This window comes from Octopus bimaculoides, chromosome 13, assembly GCF_001194135.2.
Source record: "Octopus bimaculoides isolate UCB-OBI-ISO-001 chromosome 13, ASM119413v2, whole genome shotgun sequence".
Lineage (NCBI taxonomy): Eukaryota > Metazoa > Mollusca > Cephalopoda > Octopoda > Octopodidae > Octopus > Octopus bimaculoides.
The window spans coordinates 18,129,686-18,129,903 of NC_068993.1; the positions used below are offsets into that span (position 1 = coordinate 18,129,686).

General features: G+C 38.5%; 1 protein-coding gene across 1 annotated transcript in view; it reads right to left on the reverse strand.

The window, feature by feature from the left end:
* LOC106879251 (synaptojanin-1) overlaps positions 1 to 218 on the reverse strand; it is a 124,060-nt gene that overhangs the window by 112,943 nt on the left and 10,899 nt on the right. The window lies entirely within an intron of this gene.

Consider the following 218-nt stretch of genomic DNA (forward strand, 5'->3'; position numbering starts at 1 on the left):
CACACACAACAGGCTTCATTCACATTCTGTCTAACAAATCCACTCAAGGTTTTGGTCAGCCTGGGATTGTTACATAGTGGAACTGAATTCAGGACCATTTGGTTGAGAGGCAAACTTCTTACCATACAGCCACATCTGTGCCTATGTGTATGTATATGCATATATGCTCCTAATTATATACATCTATGTGTGCATATGCATATGTATTGCTATATATC